Raw genomic sequence first — 9,324 nt, 5'->3', positions numbered from 1 at the left:
CCCCATATTTTATTAATTTTCATAAACATTTACAGAGATTTTGGGTTTCCATTCATTCATTGTTGCACGGAGCACATTGACCAGTGTGGCTTGTTATCTTATTTGTGTTCTGGTCATCACTCTGCTGCACATGCCAGGAGGATCTCCACACAACTTGAAGGTTTCTCTCTGTTGTGCTCTTATCAACCCTTTAAACCCTTTCTACTTATAGTTCTGAGAGCTTGATTAGTATTCCCTACTTATCTAGAAAACATTTAATATCTATGAATAAATATCTGTTGTACCAAAGGGAGCTCTCTTATAAACTAGTGGGTAAGGAACCATGCTGCCAACCCAGGTGGTTCAAATCTGCCAGAAACTTTGCGGGTGAAAGATTGACAATATCTTCCTATGCAATTTACTGCCTCTGAAAACCCACTAGAGAGTCAGCTATGAGTAGATTCCAACTTGATGGCACTGAGTTTGTTAATTATACAAGTTTCCTTTGAGGAAATTGCTGTTGTTTAGTACTGTTGCTTCAGAACTGACTCATACTTGAATGTCCATTGGGTTTTCAGAGGCAGTAAATTGCATAGGAAGAGATTACCCATCCTTCTTCCACAAAGCAACTGGTGGATTTATTTGAACCTTGTGCCTTTGGTATGGCATTATAGTTCCTTTCCATTAGGTCACTTTGAGTAAGAGTGGGACATTTTTCATATGGTCTTTAATTACTGCCTATTTAGAAGTAATGTAATAGATTTTTATTAAAATGTGTCTCTGTGGGAACTCTAAATTCCAGTCTTTCAATTAGTACCCTAAAGTCTTAACTAATTGCATCATTCAGGTACTACAAATGTCTACTAGTTTTCATAAAATAACCTCATTTTTTTGGCTTAATGATTCTGAATCTGCTCCCATTCCATTAGTTGGCTCTAAAAACCCACCAGAGGGTCAGCTGTGGGTTCGTTCAGAGTTGACAGTACACAACAAGAGCAGCAATACTGAATATATCATTTTGTTTAAAAATAATCTCATTATTAAATTGAACTGTAACTAAAATTTTACAGTTCAATTTAATTGAAGCTGTAGGGGTTTAGTGGTAAGAATCTGTGCTACAATCTTGAAAGTACTCAGTTCGAATCCACTAGCTGCTCCGCAGGGGAAGGGTGGGCAGTTTCCTCCTGTGCCATAACTGTCTCTGAAAACCCAGGGGAGAGTCAGCTTTGAGACGGTTCTGACTTGATGGTACACAACACCAACAATTAAAGTGTCAGCACATTGTGTATACTAAGATGATTAGTTTAGATAAACTATGAAGTATTATGATGACCTCTTTAGTGAAATGTGACTTGTTTCTAATAATTTCTATTCACTTAAACATCTAAATTCTTTCTTTTTTGAAGCAAACACAACCTTAGAAATAGAAATATTTATATCTTGTAAAAATGTGCTCTTTTAACCTCTTCCAGGTGATTGTCAAATCTGGACCGGGAACGTTTCTCAGTCTGGCTGTTTATGACAATTATATCTTCTGGTCAGACTGGGGGAGAAGAGCTATTTTGCGTTCCAACAAGTATACAGGTGGAGATACAAAAATACTTCGTTCTGATATTCCACATCAACCTATGGGTATCATAGCTGTGGCCAATGACACCAATAGCTGTAAGTTGCAATGAAAAGCACGTTTCTTCCTTCACTATGCAATCTCTTGAAATATATGTTCTCTACTAATTTTACTTTATTCTAATAGATAATTGTTTTTATACGTCTTTGATGATAGTGTTCTAATTACTATGTAACACATTAGAATGATCTAGAAGGCTTAATAGTAACATCTAAAATTTTCAAATTAACCCGAGGAAACATTTCTATATTATTTCTTTCTGCAATTTCATTTCACTTATCCTTCTGAAAATACAAATCATATTGCTTCCATAAGGATAATAAACCTTGAGTAACAACTTTTGCATACCTGGTTAAGATTCTTCAGTTGCTGGAAAACATACACAACTTGCAGTTGACTGTATCATTGTGGTTTCTGGTGACACTGAGGAGCGCTGTGGGTGTAATGCATAGAGAGTTGCATTGCTAACTCAAAGGCTGTGCCTCTCTAGTTGTTCAAGTCCACCATCAATTCCACTGGAGAAAGATAAGCCATCTCCTCCTGTGCAATTTTACAGCCTCCCCAGAATGCATTGGAGGATTCCAAAAAGATAGCAATAAGATTTTGAGAGTGACACTATAGCTTATTTGAAGACATGGTGTTTTCGACCAACGTGTTAGGAGATAAAATTATCTGTGTTACAATTTTTTTTCTAATGAATGAATATTATAGATAGAGTGACATTCCTAAACTCCTGAATCTTCTTTATTTATATCTTTGAAAGACTGAGGCAGTCTAATGTTTTATTTCTATTCTAGATCTAGTGTTGAACAAGAATTCAATAAAAAAAATTACCAATTTTTTACTGCAGGTGAGCTTTCTCCATGTGCATTATTGAATGGAGGTTGTCATGACTTATGTCTTTTAACTCCTAATGGAAGAGTAAATTGTTCATGTCGTGGGGACCGAATATTGCTAGATGACAACAGATGTGTGAGTAAGTAAAAAGAACCAAAATACAGTATGGCATATCTGCTCAACAGGGCACATGCAGACACCGAAATGCATTCATGAATTTAGATGGTTGTCCAGTAATAGCAATTTGGTTGTTTTGTCTCCCTCCTAAAAGGGGCTCAGATCACCATGTTATTTAATTATAGCACCATGTGATAGATAACTATAGCCAAAATGATGACAAATACATCCTCATTGTGCTAGCTAGACATCTCAAGGCTAGCTAGAGGACTATCTGCACACAAGGATGAGCTGAGAACTTGTAGTAATGACTTGGGGATTCGGTCAATAGCAAAATTAATTAAAGCTGAACTATGCTGGTATATGCTACTGAAAAGGTCTGGAGCTAGTGTTGCTCCAATAGAAAGCAAGCACCTTTATTTTGGGTTTCTGAATACTGCTTCTCACCAATATTAGATAGACTCAAAGCTATCATTTGGAACTGACTGACAGCTGGCCCTCCACTGGCTTTTTGAGGTTCTAAGTCACAGGAGAAGAGATTGCCCATCTCCTCCCCCGAATTCTGCCCGGCCAGGAGTGGCTGGTGGGTTCAGGATTCCAACAGCCAACGAGAGAGTTACCAGTTTTGGGTTAGCAGCACAGCAGTAGCTAGCTAGACCACCTTGAAAAGTTAGTCCAGGTCTGGAGCACAGAAGTGTGTCTGGAGCATCTTGTGCCACAAAGGGAGGAAATCCTTGATTTCTAATCTAACCGAATGTATTAGATTAATAGAGTCGTGTCTGAAAGGATGTGGAGCCAGCTTGGAGGACCATTTGCTGGCCAAACAGACTCCAACAGCAATCAAGAAGAGTGATGATTAAAATAGATTGTTATTTTTAAAATTATTTTATAATGATACAAAAAAAAAACAAAACACCCCAAACAAAAGCCAAAACCCAACTCCAAAAGTGGGAGGCTAGAAGAAGGCTTTTTTAACAGAAGATTGCCACCTAATTTAAAATTATAAATTGACATTTTTAAACTCTACACTGATAATTAATATCACATCATACAATATACAATGTACCCCTGAGTCTTTGGCTCATGAGTGATCTTAGCACCATTGGGTGAGAGGTGTTTTGTGAAGATAGTCCCATGATATTGAACTGAAGTATTACAACCACAGATTACTAACAAATTACAAAAAGGTAAGGTTTCAAAGAGCAATGAGTGGATCTGACCTCTTAAGGATCTCAAGCTTGTCATCAGGTTCTAGCATCACCTGTGGGGTGGGCTTGCCCAAAAAATATATGACCCTTCTCTAGTTGTGAGAATATAGTTAAATGAATCAAGGATGGTAGAGCATTCTGCAGAGAAACTGCCCAGGGCCTTTGAAAGGATTCTGAGTCATAAAGAGTGGGGAGGATAGGACAAGACTTGTATAGAAATGAGGAAAGAAAAGGTCATAGCAATATGTGGACTTGATGGAGTCCTGGATAGGAAAGACTTGCAAACACTTCATAATTTGTAATGATAGGAGTAGGAGGGGATCAGTATTTTTGTTTGTGCCTTTGGTGTGAAGGAATCCATTTTCTTTTTTTTTTTTTTTTTATGCGTGTACCGTCAAATTGGATCTGACTGGTACAGGAGGCGACTGTTCCTCCTTCAGCAGAGCATCTGGTGGATTTTGAACCGTGCACTTCTGGGATTGCAGTGCAGTTTCCTGCCACTAGGCCACCAGAGCTCGCTGGGGATCAGTATTTTAATACTAAGTACAGATTCTGGTGAAGGAGGTCTGGGGTGGGGCCCAAGATTTTGCCTTTCTAGCTGCCTTCCAGCTAATACTTCTGCTGTTTTGTAGATCACATTTTTAATCAAAATTCTGTTTTTTTATTTGTGCTATAACTGTAAGTTTAAATACTGTGGTATAGCACTGGTCTATGCGTTGCTGTAACTCGTGGTTGCTGTGATGCTGCTGAATCCTGTGACAGTGATGTGCCAATCGTGGTAATGGGCACCCATGGTGGACAGTGTTGGCCGGAGCTTCCCGACTAAATCAAGCCTGGAAGCAGGAGTGGCATCCACTTCCAAAATGGCTTGCCTCTGGAAACTCTATGAACGAACAGTGTTCAGGGTGTTCGTTCATAGGGTCGCTATGAGTCGTCTACGACTCGACGGCATTAAACAACAACAACATTTCTGCATATAACACATGCACCTGAGGGCATTGGTAGCTTGCAGACAGCTACTTATGTATATTATTTACATAACGATAACTTATTTTTTGTATGATCATGTTAAATGTAGTTAGTGGACTTGTGGTTGTTTAGAATTCTCCCTGTTGTTGAGAGATACAGACTTAAGGATTTTGAAGAGTCACAGTATCTTCTTCAGCTTGTTTGAAAATTAAGCCCAAGAAAAATGTTAGAAATTATGAAGTTAAAACTAATAAAAATTGGAATTTTTATAAGTCATCTTCTATCTTGATTTTAGACTCTCATTTTGCACAAGTTCACACCCTGTGAGTCCCCTTCAGAAAGGAAAAAACATCTTCCTGTGTTGAGTCTCATACCTCTTCCCTACAACACCTGGAGCCTCAGATATGAAGTGCTGGGCAGGTCTGGGGTTTACGGCGTGATGGACTCACTTCCCAGTGGCACCTCTCTTCAGGCACAAGGTTTCACTTATTTCCAATATCAGGTACCAATCCTGGGCCTGCTTCCCTCTTCAGGGGCTCTTCCCTCTCTGTCTGCTCCTCTTACTTTCTTTTATTGTTTTGTATTTTTTTTTTTACTTTGTATCAACTCATAAACAATGTTACTTAATGTATTAGGGTTTAAGAAATTATACATTAACTTTTATCCTACTGCACTTACCCTTTTTCACTTGTATTTTTGAACTTTTGTCAACATTGATTCATATATATAGAGAGAGATTCATTATAGATTGATTCATCTTCCATGCACATTGTATTTATTTTTTTTTACCTGCTAAAAGACTTTTTTTTTTTTTTTAGGTTTTTCAGTTTTTCTCTATTCTTCGCAATGCTGGAGTGTCTTTTTTGTGTCTAAAACACTCATAAGACTTTTTCTGGCACTTAAGGGAAAAATAAATAGAATTAATTGCTGTGTCATTATGTGCATGAAATATATACATCCACTTTGCTAGATATTGGCAAATGCTCTCCAACTTTGTTTACTCTAGTGTATAACCAGTATCAGTTCCTCTGTTTACCAACAGTGGGTTGTCTCAGGCTTTAGTTTTGTGAGGCTGAAGAGTTCATTTTAGTTTCATGATTATTGTTGTTGTTATGTGCTTTTGAGTCAGAGCCAACTCATGGCTGAACTTCCAGTTAGTTTTCAAAGGCAGTAAATCTTACAGGAATTGATTGCCCATCTTTTGCCTGTGGAGCAGTTAATGGATTTGAACCGTAAGCCTTCGATTCACAGGGCATCTGAACCACAGAGCTCCCTAATTTCATACTTGTTGTGTGCCACTGAGTCAGAACCAACCCAGAGCCGACCGTCCAGTGGGTCTTCAGAGGCAGTGATCACATGAGAGGAGATTGCCTGTCCTCCTGTGGAGCAGCTGGTGAGATTACAGTACAACTCCTTAGCACCAGACCATCAGAGCTCCCTCATTTCATGATAAGGAATTCAAATTGCCTTAGAAAAGAATTGATTAGTGAGGTTTTTCTGGTTAGTTTTTTTTAAAAATTTATATTTGTTCATAATGTTTTGCATTTGAATGCATTTGTAAACAGGCCTCAAAAAGAGTTCTTTGAAGGCTAGTCTAGCTGTCTATGTTTCACTTTGTTTTATACTTTTCTGTCAGAGTGTTTGTGAGATGTAGATACTAGCAGTCTTGTTGTTTTGTTTTGTTTTTTTTTTTTAATTTTTGTGTGCATGTACCGTCAAATCAGATCTGACTGGTACAGGAGGAGATTGTCCCTCCTTCCTCGGCAGAGCATCTGGTGGATTTGAACTGTGCACCTCTGGCATTGTAGTTGCAGCTCCTTGCCACTAGGCCACCAGAGCTCCCCCAGATACTAGCAGTCTTGATCTTCTACTTTGTAGATGAGAAAACCAAAGCACCTGTAAGTTTATGACTTTGTTGAGGTACATAGGGTGGGATTTCTTCTAAAACTTGATTTCAAACTAAAACGGCCTAAAACTGTCACCCACTGTTTCCAGGTAGACACATTTGGAACTTGCTCAAGCTGTAGTTTCTCTACTTGTAAGGCAGAAGCATTATATAAGACCTAAGACCCATGTCAGGAAGCCCTAATGCCACAATTGTTAAGCACTCAGCTGCTAACAGAAAGCCAGTGGTTCAAATCCACCCCTAACTCCATGGGAAAAAGATGGCAGTCTCCTCCTGAAGCAGTTTACAGCCTTGACAACCACGTGAATCAGAACTGACTCAACAGGTTTGATTAGGTTAGTAAAGACCTTTCTAACACAAGAGCTTTAGGAACACTTGGGGATGAGAAGGACACGTGGCCTTCAGTGTTGGCTGTGTTATCTGTCTTGAGCAGGCCAGTGGCTCTTTTAATCTGTTATGAAGGTAACTAATTGTCATGAGCAAGCATGGGTTGAGCAAGCGTGGGTCTGAAGATGGGAACAGAACCCACAAGATGGTAAACTGACCTAGCTGAGAACAGAAGATACTCTGCCCCAGGAGACCCAGTCAGGCCTGCACTTCCTTTATGGCCTTCTGACCTGATAACCTGGAGGCTGCCAGATTTTGCTCAGGAGGAGGAGACAGGTCATGCTCATGCCGCTTCCTGTCCTGTCACACCCTGAGAGGTACCAGCCCAGGGCTTCAGCCCCTCCAGGGTTTGAGGCTTCTTTCAAAGTACATCAGCAAGCAAAGAACTATCTGCCACCCATTCTATATGCGTTTAACTTTACAGATATTTTGGCAGTAAATATCTGGCAGCAGAAGAATTTATTTTAACCTTGTCACAATACTGTTAGGTTTTTATGACAGAACTGACCCGTAGTGGATTTTCAGAGGCAATAACACAGGAGATTGCCCATCTTTCTCTCATAGAGCAGCAAGTGAATTTGAACTGTGTGCCTTTGGGTTTGCAGCACAGCTTCTTACCACTAGACCAGCAGAGCTCCCAAACTGGGTTGGTTCTGAGAATAAATACAGTGATTACTTTGGAAGAGCAAGAATAAACTTGTACTGCCTTGTGGCAAGGTAGTGGTCCTTTCACCTTCTCAGACAGAAGCCCCTCCTTCCCTCATTGGTCAGGACTGCCAGTTCTAAGCCAAGCCCCATGGAAGGGGACTTCATCTATCTTCACTCAGCTTTGGAAAGAAGAGTGTCTTCCTAGGGCCCCATAAAAGGAAAACAGGATCAGGCTGGAGAGTGAAGGCCCTTCTCTTGCTTGTATTTTTGTTTGCTGGTGCCTCTTTACAGAGACAGAGGGAGGGGAAATCTAGTCTGCAATCAAATTAGGAAACTGGTGTATTCTTGCAGGCTGGGTGGAATGAAACAAGAATGCTATTTACATCTCAGAGGCTTGCTAAAAGCTTTTAGAAAACAGGTCCAAAGTTCTTTAGTCTCCAGGAAGTAGAGCCATTCCAGACTAGGCACAAAGATGTCTTGCCCCTTTCACCCTCTCAGTGAGGCACAGCAGTGAGCACCCGGAACTTGGGACTGTGCAGCCACATTGTTTCCTTTCCTACCAGCAGTACACATTTTTCAACTTCTGAGACCTGCCCTAGAGCCTGCTGTCTTTGCGTCTCACATAGTCATTACCTTCTCTGTGTAGGATGTGGGGTTCCTGGTGGTGCACTGGTTAAAGCACTCTGCCACAAACCCCAGACTTCAGAAAGACAGCTGGGGAGACCCTCTGGAGCAGTTCTCCTTTGCCCTGTAGGCTGGCCCCCTGTGAGCTGTAACTGACTCCACAGCGGTCGGTTCGGGGTGATTTTAGGTTCAGATGTGATATGAGGTGTCTGTGGCTGTTCTTAAGTAATGTTCCACTTGTGGGTGTCATAGCTGCATGGTTTCCAGGCACTGTGGGAGTGTAAGTTTTAGTAGGCCAGCGCTGCTCAACATGGGGGAAATGAGTCACTTATTTTTGGATCAATACTTGTCAGGTGGGTAGCAGGGGAAGGACAGGAAGCCCCAGGTTATGGATGAGATCTGTTCCTATGTGAATTGTCAAGCTGAATTTGTAGATAAATCAGGCCAGGTCTGTACTGCCCTTATTTAGCCTTACTTTTAGTGCAAGAAAAGGCTCAACACCTTTTCAGTGATTTCAAAGCTGTGTGTGCAGCAAGTGAAAGTGATTGTGTTGAGAATTTTTGTTTCAAGATGTTTAAGTACCATTACAGGGTAAGTACAAATTATGTAAGTTGGACTCCAGCAACCAGAAATTTTCTGTGCCTGTGCCTAGCACAGTGTAAGGTGGTAAAGGGTAAGGTGGTCTGGGCTGTCCACTCCCATGGAGCTGCACTGCTGGCCTCTGCATGCAGAAGATGCCTTTTCTACATCACAGTGCAGTTGCTTGGGGGTAGTCAGCTGCAAGGAGCTTGACTCTGGGGAACAGCCAGCCAGCTTGTGCCTCTGCCTCCTCAGAGCTTTAAGACAGATTAATTTGCTTTCTATTGTCCTTGTTTTCAGTTTAGTTTGCAGATTATAACCTTGTTTTTTTAAAAAAGGTATTCAAGAATATCCTTTGTGTTGGTTTTCTAACCGGTTGCAGTAGACTTGACTCCATAGAGTAGGCTCCCAGTGTGCCAGAGAAGACTAGTGCTCCTTAAGGT

This window comes from Elephantulus edwardii, unplaced genomic scaffold (assembly GCF_000299155.1).
Source record: "Elephantulus edwardii isolate Elephantulus edwardi_28Jun2011 unplaced genomic scaffold, EleEdw1.0 scaffold00038, whole genome shotgun sequence".
Lineage (NCBI taxonomy): Eukaryota > Metazoa > Chordata > Mammalia > Macroscelidea > Macroscelididae > Elephantulus > Elephantulus edwardii.
Note: the sequence above shows the minus strand (reverse complement) of the source record.